This window comes from Amphiura filiformis, chromosome 10 (genome assembly GCF_039555335.1).
Source record: "Amphiura filiformis chromosome 10, Afil_fr2py, whole genome shotgun sequence".
Lineage (NCBI taxonomy): Eukaryota > Metazoa > Echinodermata > Ophiuroidea > Amphilepidida > Amphiuridae > Amphiura > Amphiura filiformis.
Window position 1 is genome coordinate 28,945,265 of NC_092637.1, and position 18,292 is coordinate 28,963,556.

Here is an 18,292-nt window from a genome sequence, read left to right on the forward strand (position 1 = left end):
ATCTGGTATAAAACGGTGATAAAAGCCTGTGAGACTGATAAATGATCGTAGGTAAGTATTGGATTCTGGATGTGGATATATATCTAAATCATAATAAAAATATCTCAAAATTGACTTTCAGAGCAGGGGACACATTCGTCAACGTCCGAATTTAGGATATCTTGATACTTATAAAACCAAGATGTATTCGTTCAATATATCTCCCATTTGTTCGTGTTTTAAAAATCACTACTTACTGGCTCTTTTCTACTCTGTTAAATTTCGCAATTACTCAAGCCAAATACACCTGCTCCCAGTTCTCACACGAATGCACAACAGCAATACATTGTTTGATCAAGATAACAAAATAAATCTGAATCTATAATGAAAAGTGAAGTATAATTTGACAATGATTTTGGATATGAACACACAATTCAAAAATTACAATGATAATTACTACTTATCAGGCAGTCTTCTTCTTTTTGATTTCAAAATTCTGTTGCACTCAATGTTCCGAATACCCTGATTCAAACTTGTACTGCGATGAATACTGTTGAACGAAGTCCCCTGTTGACTTGAAGTTATATATCCTTTGCGTACAATTTTTTGCACAGATGACAATTTCCGACATAGTATCGCTTTCACACTCACTTTCTCCAGGACACAGGCCACGCAGTTCTTCCACCTGTTTCCTATTACATTGACAGATGTGTTGTTTCATTTAACATGTTTAATGGGCCTGCAGCAGTTCGACAGATGAATATTATCGGGGAGGAGGAGCACTTGCTTTTGTACGTTTTTTACTTTTACCAAAAGATTTTTTTTAAAAAGAATTTAGACATTTCGTATAATCTCTCATCAGACACCGTTTTTTGTCTAAAATCTTGTGATTTTCATTTGTAATGCGATCTGAGTTTTTTTTTTTTAAATGCCGTCTTTATTTTGTCAACAACAGCGCCCGTCTGTCAAGGGTGGAAGTTATCCCTTCGCTGTGCTTATTAGACAAGATAAAAGAGAAACAATTGTAGTTTCAATTCGACAAGAAATACAACTCATTTACTTAGTGCGAATGCTGCACACGGTATTTGGTTTTTGCCCCCCACCTTACCAGACGGCTGTAAGAGACATAAAAAGGGAAAAGGGAAGCCAGGAATGAGAGAAAATATAAAGAAAAAAGAAAATATAAAGAAATTGATAGAGCGTTGTGTTCAAATATTTTCATATATCATAAAATTGGTAAATTTACAAAGGAAAACAAGGCTCAAAATTACAAAGATTAAGTCGTGCATTAAATATTGCGCAGTACTAAATGGACAAATACAAAAGTCTATATTTTCATATTACTCGGTTTTCACTCAAAGAACGTTTCGTAACCGATTTTCAACTGAAATAGCATTTGGTTTTTTAACTTGTTCTTCATATTTATTGACGATTTTCCCCGTTGCGCCGACAAAAATACCTTCTGAGTCTTGGTGTAGTTTATACAGCGAATAAGAAGTAATTTATTTCACGTTACTCGCCTGTCACTCCAAGGATGGACTATTGCATTTGAAATCTACCATACCCCTGTGGAAGATGTAATAAAAGTCTTCCACAGAGGGATTGTGTTTTTCAAATGGAATTAGGTTTGTTATTTTAAAACCATACCCCCCACGTGTATGGCTTTACCAATATCTACCACAACCGGAGTGAGTATTTCAAATAGAAGTTACCCAATTGTGCATTGTATTAAAACACATACTCACTCTGTGGGAGACTTAAGCTAAATCTTCCGATTTCAAATGGTGTATAAAACCTATTGTGTTATTCCATTTCATACTCATAGTGTGGAATTTAAATGGAATAGCCCATTATAGGACAGGTGCAGTTAGAAAGGCCTAACGTGACTTCCCAGCAAACACAAAACGTTTTCGACATCATTCGCAAAAGGTTATAAAAGGTTGTCAGAAAACGTTTAAATGTCGGGTTATATAAAGGGTATATTAAGAGTATAAAACGTTTTCATAAACTTAAAAAACATCTACTGCTCAGCAAGCAAAAATGTTTTACAGAAAATGTTTAAATGTCGGGTTATATAAAGGGTATAAAAACGTTTTAATTACATGCCAAAAACATTCTTGAAAACTTGATACAAAACATTCTAAACAGAATGTTATTTTGGGGTTGAAAAAATATTTTGCGAAAAATGTTTGCCCAAAATATTTTCGATAACGTTTTAAAAACGTTTTCATGACCTTTATATAACCCGACATTTAAATGTTATTAAAAGGTTTTGATAAAAAATTGTAAGAACAATTCTGTGTTTGCTGGGTTCAAATATTTTAACATAATGTTATTTAAGTATTGACACAATATTTGGCAAAAATGTTTGTAAAAATATTTTACAATAACATTTTTTGAAAACATTTAAAAATATTGTTGTAGTGTGTTTTCATACAAAACGTTTTAAAACGTTACCATGACCTTTATATAACCCGACATTTTAATGTTATTAAAACGTTTTTACCTAAACCAAAGCCAAAATATAACTTATTTAAAACGCTGTATATTGATATATTAAGAATACGATTAAGCATCATTAACTTGATCTCGTGCGCTAGTTTGTAATGTTTGAATGTTTCCATGTTCCAGTGTATGATGCGTAGGCCTCTTCCCTTGTTTGCATGATTATATTAGGCAGGCGGGTAGGCATCATTAATTGATCTCGTGCACTGGTATGTAATGTGTTGTTTGTACTGTTTACCCCGCATGACTCCTCATATCCATAAGTACCAGACTTGAGTCCTGTTTATCAGGGACAGTCTGTGTAGCTCAGTGGTAAGAGCGCTCGCCCGACAAGCGAGAGGTCTGGGGTTCGAGTCCCCGCACAGGCAGGTATGTCCGGAGATTTTACTCTGGTATATCTGCCTATGCATGTAATGTTTGCATTTGTAAATTCATGTTTAATTGTGCTAGTGTGCGATGCGTAATTCTTCTTTCCCTGTATATTGATATATTAAGAATACGATTAAGCATCATTAACTTGATCTCGTGCGCTAGTTTGTAATGTTTGAATGTTTCCATGTTCCAGTGTATGATGCGTAGGCCTCTTCCCTTGTTTGCATGATTATATTAGGCCGGCGGGTAAGCATCATTAATTGATCTCGTGCACTGGTATGTAATGTGTTGTTTGTACTGTTTACCCCGCATGACTCCTCATACCCATAAGTACCAGACTTGAGTCCTGTTTATCAGGGATATTCTGTGTAGCTCAGTGGTAAGAGCGCTCGCCCGACAAGCGAGAGGTCTGGGGTTCGAGTCCCCGCACAGGCAGGTATGTCCGGAGATTTTACTCTGGTATATCTGCCTATGCATGTAATGTTTCCCTTTGTAAACATGTGCTAGTGTGCGATGCGTAATTCTTCTTTCCCCTGCTTTTAAAACGTTTTTGTGTTTTCTGGGTTGGAAGTACACGCAGACTCTATGGTTGGTATTCTAATGTGCGATTTGCTCACAGCGATTTTTTGTACAATTGTAATGCCCACTGGTGTACTAAAATATCAGCAGTATTTTAATTACAGCAAATGTTTTTATTAATCTCCGGGGATTCCCGGGTTTAGCTATTGTGAAAATGATTGACGTATAAACTGTATTCGTCTTGAAGTATACGTCTTATTTATACGTCCCTGCCTGAAGCTACGTATGTAAAGCTACGCTCAATAACGATCGGCGAGCTGATACACACATAAAAATATAATTCGCTTGGATCTAAGCATAATAGCCATTTTCTTTGTTTAGCCTCATTTGTTCTGCTCGAGATTAAAAGGGTACATTATCAGAAAGTAAAAATTACCATTCTTACGGAATTAGCACAATATCACTTTAAACACGTGTCTAGCAGAGCAAATTTCATTTCAGACGCCACCCTTGAGAAATTTAGCAAGAAGTTATTGCAACGTAGAGGATCGTGGATGATTGCCATTGGCTGAAATTTATGACGTGATGCCTTAAGCGCTACCACGCCCTACTACTACCACTATACTAACGTGTGTAGTCGTTTAATTTAGTCGCACGTTGTGAGCTAACTTTGCTGATATCTTGCAAACTGTCCATTACTGATTTACAAATCTTACTAACTGTTCAACTCTTTTGGATTCTTTATGGTATTCTATTACTTACTGCAACAAGTGTTCAGTTTTGTGGGGACTTCAGGTTAACTAAGGCTCTTCTGCGGGAATCCAAAATGTTGCTTTGCTATTAAATTGGTTTTAAAACACAAGATCTATTCATCGTTTGCTTTTGAGTCCGTGGTGGTGTTTGAGGGTCCAAAGTACATCCAATATTCAACTCGGTAAGTACATTTGTCATTTCCCTACAATTATAATTGAATTAAATCTGATCGGATCATTGAAAACTCGTATTGAATAAGGTAATGTTCTGAATTAGTAACGAACATGATGATTGTATTGGTTGTTTTGTTTTGTTTTATTTCTTCTTTTGTCTGGGTTACTCATTCAGTGGATGTTTTAAGGTATCCCATGTTCTTCCATGAGGCCCATGTATGAATATTAGTACTGTATTAAACATCCACTATGTAGATAAAAGTTGAAGCTATTCTAGGACAAGTTTTCACTATAATTGTTGAACCCCGGATGCGAATTGTTTGACCATTTGGGAATATTTATCGTACATCCGATAATGTACGGCCGAAAAATAAAATTGGAAGAAAAATACATTACTTTATGTGTTCACTATAGTCAAAATCGTTCAGAGAAGGTCTCAAATATGTTTTCAATCACCGGTAGATAGCTCACGACCATTAGTTAGTAAGCGAATAACCACGAAAAGTGACCTTCAAGAGCTTTTTGGTCAATAAAAAGTGTTAAAAAAAATTGGGGTTAATGTTAACAGAATCCTTATTTTGGCAACATTTATTTTACCGAACAAGAACAAAAGGACCAAAAAAACCATTTTGTATCGTAACAAAAACAAGCATTTGTATTTGAGTAACGATTCGATGCAATTTGGTGTGTAGTTTTAACCCTAGAACAGAGTTAACCGTATTTTGTACCGCGGACTAGGGAGTGGTTACAAGCCCCTAATTTCAAATATAAACGTCATAAACCGTGATTATATTTGGTACTAATGTATAGCGATGTGTCTCCTCTATGCAGTGATACCAAAATAAGTACAAACATTCCCCACATATATGACGTCATAATTTGAGCGCCCTTGCGAAATGGAAATTATTTCTATGTACATATGCAAAGTATAAGCAAAGTTGATTTTTGGCTAAAAATTCTACGAACATGCGATTTCCACCGAATTTTATCTTAAATATAAAAGGAAATGACAATTTCAAACTAACATACAAGTAGAAAGTCAATATCTCTTGAAATGATTTTACAAATGAAAATCATTGATTTTACTGTACAAACCTATGGTGGGCCTCGCCAGCCTCCCTGCTCTCTGTGAAACTTTGAGGGTCGGTCCTCAAAGAAGCTGTTAAGAAGCTGTGGTGAAAAATAATCACTTAACTACGCTCAAATAATGGAGCTACGATTAGCTTAAGTCGTTTTGGCGTAAAGAGCTACGATTAGCTTAAGTCGTTTTGGCGTAAAGACGAGCATTTTTTATGACGGATGAAAAACTTCAGGTGGGGTTGGTCCCTCTTCGTAGTTCTACATAGGTTAATATGTTTGCAATATTTATGTGTATCATTTTAGATTTGGGGTAACTGTTTGTGTGTGGATTGAGTGAAGGACTATCATATTATCAGGTACCGGTTCTTTCTTTGAAGGATTAATAAATAAATAAATTTTGGATTTATAAAGCGCCTTTCTCCAGATCTTAGAGGACTCAAAGCGCTGTAATTTCGCTGCAATGGTGAATCATCACAATCACGTTGCATCAACTAGGCCAGTTGCTGCCGTACGGCGCACACCTATCCGCATTTAGATTGTAACATCTACCAATTAACTGTGCAGCTCCCCAAATTCCATTGGGGGAAGGAAGTTTTTGATAACCAAACAACTAATCACCGATTTTTGCGATACAGGAGGAAACCGGAGATCCCGGAGAAAACCTGCGAGAGCGAGCATGGAATCGGGATAAACCAAGTGCACATGAGTCCTTGGGCCGCGCCGGGGCTTGAACCCGGGACCTCAGTGGTGCAAAGCGAGGGAACTACCGCTGCGCTAACTCGCCCTCGATTGGTGACTTTCAAGTACCGACACCTGAACGTAAGGTACGTTTATTTTATCATTATTTTAATAATATTTTTCATGGTCTGTGGATTTTGACATTATGGCTTTTTAATAAATTAATGACATTATATTGGAAAAATTGTTTTTTCATATAATTAGATAGTTGGAGGTCCTTGCTTCGAATCCTTGCGGCGTCAACCTATTTTTCAAATAACATTAATAATAAGTAATATTGGTTGTAACAATATTTTGTATTACTCCAAATAAGATATAAATAAATACCCAATAAAACACAGGGGAAAGGAGGATCACGCATGGCACACTAGCACACTTTGTTTAAAAACATGAAATTACAATGGAAACATAACATACATAGGGAAATAAACCAGAGTAAAAACTCAGGACATACCTGCATGTGCGGGGACCTGAACCCCAGTCTTCTCACTTACGGAGCCATCGCTCTAACCTCTGAACTACACCGAATGTCCCTGATAAACAGTACTCAAGTCTGGTACTTATGGATATGAGTATCGGGGTAAACAGTACAAACAACACAAAAGACACAAGTGTACCAGATTAATTAATGAGGGAAGAGCCTTACGCGTCATACACTAGAACATAGAAACAATCAAACATTACAAACTAGCGCACGAGATCAAAATAATGATTAACGAGCATTATACATAATATATATCAATATAGTTTCACTTATCTGTGATGTATGGTTCTCAAGTTATAAACAAAACGGTCAAATGTCAAGGTTAGACCTCTACAGGGGCCAAATTTGAAAACCTGCTCCGATTGTTGTCAAAATGGTCTCAAATTCTTCCTCTCAGCATACTAGTCCATAATATATAGGATAGGTTTTATATATGTAGGAAGTTTGCTTCCCAGGCAAATAGCTCCATATCAAACGTGTACATAGACCTATTGACTGACCAATTTGTTGGTGTAACCTTGGGAAGCAAACTTCCTACATATGTAAAACCTATCCTATTATGGACTAATATGCTTAGAGTTATTATGAATTATTATGACGAGAGGAAGAATTTGAGACCATTTTGACAACAATCGGAGCAAGTTTTCAAATTTGGCTCCTGTAGAGGTCTAACCTTGACATTTGACCTTTTTGCTTATAACTTGAGAACTATACATCACAGATAAGTCAAACTATATTTTTTCTGAATTCTTGTGACCTGAGGACAACTTTGGCATGGTTTATAACTCAATTTTAACAACTTTGAATTTTTTTTCCCTGTATAAAGTTCGATGACTTCTATGGCGGCCATGTTGGACAAAATATTTTTGGCCCTCACCCTTTTCACAAAACTTTAACAATGGTTTCACCATTTTGCAGCACTATAAAGGATTAGGATTTAACTATGTTTTATTTGGCAAAACAGGATAATATTTTTTCAATCCCATTTAGTCGTTATTCCTGATATATCAATTTACAAGGCGAAGATGAATTACGCACCGCACATTAGCATAACATGAAATTACAATGGAAACATAACACGCATAGGCAGATAAACCAGAGTAAAAACTCCGGACATACCTGTCTGTACGGGGACTTGAACCCCAGACCAATAAACACGTAAATAAATTATAGCGCCTTGCCAAATTGTTCAAAGCGCTTTACATCAATTTATTTCACTGGTACTGAGGAAAATCAGAAAAGGGCGCAACCTTACTGCTACGCCACCGTATCCTAAAGCTAAATGATATCTATATACAGAGACTCTTCTTCATAATATTAATATCGTACGCATGTATAATAGTAGTTAATTGATAAGAACATGTAAACACAATGTGGAACGATCACTCGCTACAAGACGTACCTAAAATAACATTTTCTGAGGCAGACGCCCTCAATATTTTTCACAATTCTCTTTTTACACGATTGTAATGCACTTTATTTAACTAAGATAACTTGCAAAATCAAGACTTTAGGTGCTGTAGTTTTGTCAAAATCCTAGATTTTGAATAAAGCGCAGGAACCGTCATTTAATTATTACGATGGAAGTATTAGTCGAGCGCGTACACGATGTTACACAGTACGCATACGGGACGGTGAATACACACACCAAAGAATCGTGCCGTAGCACGACCGACGGAGTGATGCGAATTGGCGCTTATAGTGAACTCCAATGTTTTTTGCCTATACGTCAGTTGTACGGCTCAAAATTAAAAGGGGGAAATATCTGACAGTAAAAGAAATACTAAGCTATTTTTATGGAAATGTTACAATATGGCTCTAAAGGAAAGAAGACACAGTTAACAAACCCACGGTGTTACAGTAAAACTAGACCATAAACGAAATCCCGGTCTGCCCACACACCCAACTGAAAAAGCCAAGGAACGAGCTAGCGCGGGACTCGAACACGTGACCTTCCGTTTACCGTCTGATAAAAGGCGGTGAAACTAGACACTTCTAGTACTGTACCTTATTTTCTTTATACAAGAATATTATTTTCAAAAGGCATTTGTGGGTGAAGTTGTTAAAAATCATATTAGACTCATGTTATTATAGTTTTGAGTACTTGTAAGTATTATATCGATTAATTTTCTTTTTTCGTTAACAGATCAAGGCAGTATCTGTAAGCTAGTGGAATTCAATCAGCGCCAAGTACCTGAAGTCTGCATCGCTGTACAGGTTTTTGTTTTGTTTTTTGCTTCGTTTGTAGAGTACCTCAAATCCTTAATAACAACAGTAATAACACTAGCATATTGTAAGTAGTCTGTATAAGTGGTGTTTATACACTCGTCTGTATATAATAGCTAAAACAAGAATTATCCTTTAAAAAAGACAACGCCACGGATGAAGATCCGTCCGTGTGGCGAGCAAACATAGTACTAAGTAAGGTAGGATCGTGACGAGAGCAAATGTGCTGTATATATTTCAAATGTGCACCACGATGTACCTAAGCCCCGGCAACATCCGATTGGGATATCGCTCATCAAATCATCAAAAATAATGTTTCAAACGCGAGTATTTCTTATACTCGTTTTAATGATTTGGTTGACAAATGTCATTTGTGAAAAACCCTTTGAGGATGAAACCCCAAGGTCCACTGAATCTGGCACTGACGCGGACATCGAATTTGTCACTGTTACCAGTTTGATTCCGCTCACACTAATAACATATACTGCTCAAATAACTAACAGTAAATATCAATCATATTTACCTGCAAAAGGAGCTCATAAAACCGAACCTGCGCAATATGATAATGTAGATGGTGATTATACTTCTGCAAAACCAGGAACAAAATATGAAATCACAGATCAAACTCCTATCAAACGGCTTGAGAAGACTGGCATACTGGCCTCTACTACGCATGTCTATATGGATGTCCCAAATGTGTCTCCTACTGCACAAGGTGTAACTGATATTTGTAACATGAATCAAACTGTATTGGTATCAACCAATCAGATCATGCTCAAAGCATTTACTGGCCCAAGCAAATGTAGTGTACTGATCACCTCCATACACGGTATTGCGCTCTCTGTCAAACTATTACATTACGGTCTTCAAACCGTTTATTCCTATTTCTATATCGAACGGCTAGAAAATCAAACGCAATATTGCTCAGCTCGATATATGTTAGTATCAGGGGAATATGTCCCTTGCATGACAGTAATTAGTGGAAACCAATTCAGCTTCCACTTTCAGAACATTGATATATTACTTGAGATACGCAGTGAACATGTTAAAACGTCAACTTGTTTTGAAAGTCTTGATTTATCCGATAAGGTTGCTAACTGTGGTGTGAATCTTTATAGAAATCTTGTCAGGCAAAAAGAACAAATTAAGTCATATAAAACTGGTAACTGGAAATATGAATACTACCAATCGTATATTTCATATGACGACTATTCGTCATTATCATCTGAAATACCTTCCTCATCATTTAGTTCATATGATGATGATGATGATGATGATGTTGATGATGATGATGATGATGATGATGATGATGATGACGATGCTGCTGCTGCTGATGATGATGATGATGATGATGATGATGATGATGATGTTGATGATGATGATGATGATGACGATGCTGCTGCTGCTGCTGATGATGATGATGATGATTATGATGATGATGATAATGGTGGTGATGATGATAATGGTGGTGATGATGATAATCATGGTGACGGCCATTTCATTTTCGAAGTAACTTCACACTTAATTAGATGCGAATGTAAGTGTCAGGTGCCTTGCACGTGTACATTGGGTTATAGAGAATGGCGTTATTTGTGTATAGATGAAAAGCACGTATCCACAGACCATGAAACAGATTTGATAGTGTATGAACGTAATATTGATGGTTTATCATTTGCTAACACCGGCTTGCGTAATATTCAGCCAAACGCGTTTGCAGATCAAAACAACCTGAAATATTTAATCTTAGACCACAACAACATTAAAGTACTCCCTGTAACTGGTTTTCAGATCCTCACACAACTAGAAATACTTACTTTAGGTTATAACTCTTTGACTTATTTGACATCTGACATATTTGATTCACTAGATAACTTGCGTTATCTTGATCTTGGCCATAATAACATTTCTATACTAAATAAAAACGTGTTCGAGTTATTCATCGTACGCAATAAAATGAAGATACATTTATTTGATCTGAGTTATAATGACTTGACAACCTTTGCAGATGAAATATTAACCTCACTAGAAGAAATATGGGGAACCCTGGACCTGAGTCATAATGACATGACCACATGGTCAGATGAAACGTTTACTTCTCTAAGAGAAATATGGGGAACCCTTGACCTGAGTCATAATAATATTTTCGAGTTACCAAGAGATACCTTCGTCTCACTGAGGGAAATACGGGAAACCTTAGACTTAAGTCATAATAACATGACCGCATTGCCATATGGATTATTCACAGAAGTAGAGCAAATAAGAAATGGAACTCTTGATCTGAGTTTCAATAACTTGGTCACATTGGCAGATTATGCATTCGGTTCATTGGAGGAACTTAGAGGAACTCTTAACCTAAGTCATAATAACCTGATTGCATTATCATATGGCATATTCTCTTGGGTACAGAATATGCATGTTCATCTTGACCTGAGTCACAATGTCGATGCTACACTGCCAGATGGTATATTCACCTCACGAGAAGAAATATGGGGACCCATACTTGACATGAGTCACTATGACGTTACATCATTGCTAGATGTAACATTCTCTTATTTTCGAATACTAGATGGATCCCTAAACCTGAGTCATAATGTTGATTATGCGACACTACCATATTGCATATTCACGTCACTAGAGGAAATATGGGGAACTCTCGACCTAAGTCATAATAATTTGACGCAATTGCCAGATGGAATATTCGCCTCACTATGGTATATTGATGGTACCCTTGACCTGAGTTATAATTACTTGATCTCATTGCCGGATAGAACATTTGCCTCAGTTAGGGAAATAGTAGGAATAATTGATTTAAGTAATAATGACTTGACCACATTGCCGGATGGACTATTCGCCTCAATTAGGTACAGATGGGGAACACTTGACCTGAGTCATAATAAATTGACGGATGGAATATTCGCGTCAGTTGAGTACATATCAGGAATGCTTAATCTGAGTTATAATGACTTGATAACCTTGTCGGAAGAAATATCCCCCTTACTTGAGAGCTTATCGGGAACCCTTGACCTGAGTCATAATAACTTGCCCACTTTGCCGGATGGAATATTTACCTCAGTTAGTAAAATACTGGGATCCCTTGACCTGAGTCATAATAAATTGACCTCGTTGCCGGATGGAATATTCGCGTCACTTAAATATATATCGGGAACTCTTGACCTGAGTCATAATAACTTGACCATATTGCCGGATGGGATATTTGCCTCAGTTAAGAACATACCGGGAACCCTTGACCTGAGTCATAATAACTTGACCACGTTGCCGGATGAGATATTTGCCTCAGTTAGGAAAATACAGGGATCCCTTGACCTGAGTCATAATAACTTGACCACATTGCCCGATAGAATATTCGTCTCTGTTCAGTCTATAGCCCTAACAGGAACCCTTAACATGAGTTATAATCACTTAATAACCTTGCCGGATGGAACATTCGCAATATTAAATTTTCGACCCTTTTCCGGAACCCTTGACCTGAGTCATAATAACTTGATCTCATTGCCGTATGGACAATTTGCCACACTTCCGTTCATGTGGGGAACTTTTGAAATAAGCCATAATAACTTGACCACATTGCCGGATGGAATATTCGTCTTAGTTGAGGACGTAAATGGAATCATTGATATGAGTCATAATTTTTTGACCTCATTGCCGTATGGAATATTTGCCTCAGTCAGAACAATATGGGGAACCCTTCAAATGAGTCATAATAACTTGACCACATTGCCGGATGGAATATTCGTCTCAGTTATGCAAATATGGGGAACCCTTGATATGAGTCATAATAATTTCACTACATTGCCGGATGGAACATTCGGCGTAGTTAAGGAAATATGGGAAATGCTTGACCTAAGCCATAATAACTTGACCACATTACCGGATGGAATATTAATCTCAGTTAAGAAAATAGAAGGAATCGTTGATCTTAGTAATAATTACTTAATCACATTACCGGATGGGATATTTGACTCACTTAGGAACATAACAGGATCCCTTGACCTGAGTCATAATGCTTTGGTATCATTGCCTTATACAGTATTCCCTCCTCATTTAGGAATGTTTGCCTCAGTTAGTTATATAAACGGAATTATTGACCTGAGTCATAATAAAATGACCACTTTGCCATATGGAACATTCAGCAGACTTATTTTATTTTCTGGAGTACTTGACCTTAGTTATAATACCATGGTCACATTACCAGTTGAAGTATTCACTTCAATGCAAGACCTACTATCCCTTGATCTCAGTCACAATAATTTGACCACATTACCAGGTGACATTTTTGCACAACTTGACAAATTGGAGTTACTAAGGCTGGGTAGTAATCAGTTAAAGATAAATTCAACCTTAAATTTCAGTTCTCTCTCTACGTTAAAAGTACTTCATTTAAGCGAGAATTCCATAGACCAATGTCCACAGGATTTATTTAAGTTTACTCCAAATTTGTCAAGTTTAGATATGTCCGAAAACAGTTTGCAAACTATTCCGTACGGTATATTTGAGCCTCTAGACGCATTGAGTTATTTGAACATAAGCACAAACGTACTGACAGCTCTACCTTCATTTGGAACATTAGCAAACTTGCTGGTATTGGATATTAGTGATAACCGACTTGAAAACTTAACATCAAAAACGTTTCACGGACTGGGAACTATGCAATATCTGTTTCTTTCTAATAATCAAATATTAGAACTACCGTTTAATACTTTTCTTCACTTACATAACCTTCATATGCTAAACATCTCTGAGAATGGTATCCAAAGAATTGAGTATAAAGCTTTCTATAACACTGTTGAAACCATTGACCTCAGAGGAAATGGTTTGTACAAAATTACGCATAAATCTTTCAAGAATTTACGAAGCGCCACGGTATTAGTAGATACATATTCAACATGTTGTTTTATTAATACAGCAGAATGTACTTGCATATCTCAAGAAACTCGCCCAGAATATCTAACTTGCAATAGAATGTTGCCTAATTACTCTATCAGGATTTCAATGTGGATTATTGGACTATTCGCATGTGTATCAAATGGAATTGCTTATTACTTGCGATCACGTAGAAGACAAACAAAAAAGGTTCAAACCCTGTTGATATCACATCTATCATTATCAGACTTCCTCATGGGAGTCAACATGCTCATTTTAGTTATTGGTGATTTGTACTATGGGAAATTCTTTCCATCATATGCCCATATCTGGCGTCAAGGGTTTGCTTGTAAACTGGCCGGATTTTTGTCAATATTATCTTGTGAGGGATCTGTACTTTTTATTACCTTGATAAGTATTGATCGTATGTTGGCAATAAAGTACCCATTTGGTGGTCCTCGATTAACAACAAATCTGGCTCGAATTTGTATTGCCTTGGTTTGGTTATTAACCATTTTGGTTAGTGTCATTTCCATCGCATTTGCAAGTGAAGATGGTGAAATCTTTGGTATTTCTGAAGTATGCATTGGTATCCCAATAGTTCGTCGTGACTCAATCCAGTTGAAAGATGATTACGTAAAGATTAATCAGACCGATTTTGATATGACAAACACAATGTCATATATGGGAAAATACAAAGACCAAAATGATCCTTACGGGGATATTTACCCCGGTATCTATGGATTATATGAAGTTTTAGATCTTTTTGGTATAGGGGGTAACTTTACTATAGAGCATGGTCTACATCAAAAAGAAACTAATCAAAATGTCACTTATACATATGCTGACATTACAGGCAGCCGCATGTCGCAATTGCTTTTCATTGTGATATTTATCGGGGTTAACTTTTTATGTTTTATTGTAGTAACAATTTGTTATGTAGAAATATTTCGAATCGCACGAAATTCATCAAAACAGGCAGCTAAAGCGCTAAGTATAAAGGATGAACTTCGTATGGCTAGGAACATGTTCGTAGTTGTTTTCACAGATTTCTGTTGCTGGGTGCCCTTGTGTATTGCGTGCATCCTTGCCCAGGGTAAAGTTATTGAGATATCACCAGAAATGTATGCATGGATAATAGGCTTCATACTACCTATAAATTCATCTATTAATCCATTTTTGTACGTGATTTATGGTGAGATATCAGATTTTAAGGAGAAGAAAAAGAAAGCTAGAAATGCAAGAGAACAACTAGAGTTGGAAATGGAGGAGCGCCGCGCTAAGCGCGAACTAGTAAAAAATATTCAAGACCCTATGATAAGCGGATAAAAATGCGGGTCGCGTATCATTACTATTGTGATAAATCTATAAATCTTTCCTTACTATATGCGCGCGTGTGACCAAGGTATTTCTTAATGACTTGATATTTAAAGGTCTATAAAGGAGTAATTAATTTATAGCCATTCATTCATTCATTCATTCATTCATTCATTCATTCATTCATTCATTCATTCATTCATTTTGAGATTATCAAAGCAATATTCTAGTAGCCCGGAAAACGTTTTTTTACTTATTTTGTTATCGCTGGATACAGGAGACACATAGAATAGCTATACATTGGTATCAAATACGAGGTATATGACGCTTAAATTGGAAAATTACGTTGATACAACAATCACACCTTTGCAATCCGTGTTACAAATTGGGGTTCAGTCGAGCTTTAATAGAGATTCAATGCAACCACTATTTAAATATAACCGTTAAAAAGGTCTTGTGTTACTCTTTTGCTGATAATGTCAAGCAAACGTAAATAATGACGTCACTAACAGACAAAAATAGCCTTATTCCCGAGAACATAGTTCAATAGTTGGATGGAAAAGTCCTTATTTCACCGAATAAGATTGTTTCAGGTATCTGAATAATAACACTTAATATTAGTGTTTGTTTTGTTTTGTTTTAACTCAAAGGCCTACTCCAATTCTTTTCAACCCATTTCATAATTATTTCACAATTCACTCAACTTTTTCTATCATTATCACATTACAAATCAGAACTGTCTTTGAAGACCTCTTTTCAACTTTGTCGGATATGAATTTGTTTGTCTGTCAACGAGAACCTAATAAAAATATATTTATATATCTTTATTTAATCATATTTACTTATTACAATTTGTAGAGAATAACTTATAAATATTGTATATTCATTGTATCAATGATCATATATGAATGTATAATTAAAAATATTCTACTTACAACTCACTTGTATTTTAAAATATATTATGTATTTATTGCTATATTCTACTTATAATTCTTCATCATGCATTACTATGTTGTAGTAATATAATTATGTTTTTGTTGTTATATTATAATATAGGCCTATTCATTATACAGGGTGTCCCCCCAAAAAAAGAGGCCCCCACATTGCGCCCTCTTTTTCTCCTATTTCTGAAACGTTGATCAAATATATTTTGGTATATAAAGAAACCCTAAATTGTTAGCTTTAATAAACCAAAACAATTCTTTCAATCGGCTCACAATTTTTGAAGATATGCCGTCTTTAAGAAATGTACCCGTTTTTTACTCTGTCCACGGATGAGGTTTGGCTACATCAAAGATTTAAACGAAATACACGGTTAATGACATGGATAGATAATAGCATTATTCTTGGGAAAGCATTCACTATAAGCGAGGATCACCAGCTAGCTTCAAACATCTTCGCAACCCCGTATTACTGCTGCATTCGCAAGTATCCGGCGCACAAGGCCTTAAGGATGGTACGCAACGCAATTAATGCAATGAGAACTAGGGCTGAAACCTGGTAGAGGGCAGAGCAGCACAGTAAACTCACTTCAAAAAGAACCTAAGACAAACTAAACAGCCCTTTTCAGGGCTACCTTTTATTCCAAAAAGAGAAATGACTTATGTTGTCAATCAAAAGAAAGCAAGAAACGAGAAAAACATAAGTAATTGCAAGTATAGCAAAGAAGTCCCATCCCACATCAATTTCGCCCAAATTAATGACACTTAACAAAATCCATAACCCATAAGCCCACCGGTAAAGCCCATTCCCTTAAATAAAGTTGTTATTTTATAAAGTTATCATCGAGGAATGTTTTATATTCATGCATGGCATATGCACTTTTCAATCTTTGAAGTAGCCAAACCTCCTCCGTGGACAGAGTGAAAAACGGATACGTTTCTTTAAAAGGACATACTTCAAAAGCTATGAGCCGATTGAAATAATTGTTTTGGTTTATTAAAGCTAACGATTAAAGGTTTCTTTACATATCAAAATATATTTGATCAACTTTTCAGAAATAGGAGAAAAAGAGGGCGCAATGTGGGGCCTCTTTTTTGGGACACCCTGTATCAATGACAAAATGTATCTGCTAATACGTGTCAAACATGCACTACATTGCTATCTTTATTGTATGTACTCATTGTATCAATGACAGTTGATAGTTCTACATTAGGTGTCACTACCTGAAGAGATTTGATCAGAAATTGAATTCCCTCATGAGGTTGGTATATGTCAATGAGTTGACCAGATCACTAGGCTGTCATTATAATAAATAATTGACACAAATAAGTCAATGAGTTAAATAAAAATGACCTTGTGTGGTGTTTAGTTCCCAGGAAGTGAGCTTTGCCTTAGGTTATTGTGGTTCAATGATGATCTTCACTACAGGAGTTATTACCGTCGCTTTGGTTGAAAAAGGAGGTGAGACATGATTAATTCTGTTCAGGCAGTAAAACCTAATGTAAGAAGGGGCTGTACCAACACATTTAATTTAGTTAAAGATGAAGCTTCATTGCATATCAAAGATTGAAATGTATAATAAGATTGATATTGTTGATGTGTTAGATAATGTGAACAAAATTTCATTTGAGATATTAATGAATGAGTAAAATTAATACCTAATTTGTATTGTGTCGATAATACATCACTTCGAATTTTGTAAAGCAGTATAGCGAACACAGGTAGATTCATTAGGAATGTCCATTAAAATTATATGAAAATGTTCTTAAACAAATCCAAATAAAGGTGATGTTAACATACCTCAATGACGTTTCGTGCTGTGTAACACAACACTTTCTCAAATTGAATGACCAGCTTTGACCTTTGACGTCGGTTGCTTTCTATTGGTAGCTATGTTACAGCACGAAACGTCATTGAGGTATGTTAACGTCACATTTGGATTTGTTTAAGAATATTTTCATATAGTATAGCGACCACAAACGAACATTGTTATGGGATTGTTATAAGAATACTGTATTCTATTTGGTGTTCCTTCTGGAAAAAATAGGTATTTGCATAGTAATTATTAGTGTTAAGTAGGCGCGTATGTTGTGAGAAATAGATCATATCGTCGGTCGCAACACATAGTGGCGTACGTGAAGGACAAAATACGTTTCCGAGCAAACCGTTTTTGAAGGATATGCTACTAGTAACAAGGTCTATACTTCTCCACTGTTATCTCTCAGTGGCCCGATTTCATTTGAAATTGAAGTTTAAGGTTCAAACTATTAAACTGTGTCTTTAATAATTAACAAGGAATAACTGTTATAGGATAATAGTTAGC

At 36.0% G+C, this 18,292-nt stretch overlaps 1 non-coding gene across 1 annotated transcript; it reads left to right on the forward strand.

The window, feature by feature from the left end:
- The first annotated feature begins 2,779 nt into the window (after window positions 1-2,779).
- Window positions 2,780-2,852, forward strand: Trnav-gac (transfer RNA valine (anticodon GAC)). Its single transcript has one exon. It is a non-coding gene; the product is annotated as a tRNA-Val (tRNA).
- The last annotated feature ends 15,440 nt before the right edge of the window (window positions 2,853-18,292 follow it).